Raw genomic sequence first — 605 nt, forward strand, 5'->3', positions numbered from 1 at the left:
GTGGGGCTTCTCTTTGTGGTGGCTTTTGTTGTGGAGCACAGGCTGTAGGCACATGGGGATCAGTAGCTGCAGCTTGCTGGCTGTATTGTGTGTGGGCTTCAGTAGCTGTGGCACACGAGCTTAGTTGCTCCACGGCATGGAATCTTCCCAGACCAGGGATCAAGCCGGTGTCCTTTGCACTGGCGGGTGAATTCTTATTCACTGTACCACCAGGGAAATCCAGTGTTTACTAAGCAAACGTGGCCAACCATGAAGTTAGTTAGCATCCTAAGCTAACTTCTTAAGTTATTATTTGGGCATATCAGAGCATTTAGTACCTTCTCTAATTTGTTCTTCTCTAGTTTGGATGCCAATGTGTGGCCTGAAGAGAAGTTACTGGAGTGGCATAAGTGGGGCCCCAGGTGTTTGTGAATGGTGATCTTCAATACCCAATGGTGATAAAGCTGCAAACTGAATTTGCCTGATTTATGAATAAGATATTGGGGACTGATACTACTGCTGCTGCTGCTGCTGCTAAGTCACTTCAGTTGTGTCCAACTCTGTGCGGTCCCATAGACGGCAGCCAACCAGGCTCCCCCGTCCCTGGGATTCTCCAGGCAAGAACA

Source organism: Bubalus bubalis, chromosome 10 (genome assembly GCF_019923935.1).
Source record: "Bubalus bubalis isolate 160015118507 breed Murrah chromosome 10, NDDB_SH_1, whole genome shotgun sequence".
Lineage (NCBI taxonomy): Eukaryota > Metazoa > Chordata > Mammalia > Artiodactyla > Bovidae > Bubalus > Bubalus bubalis.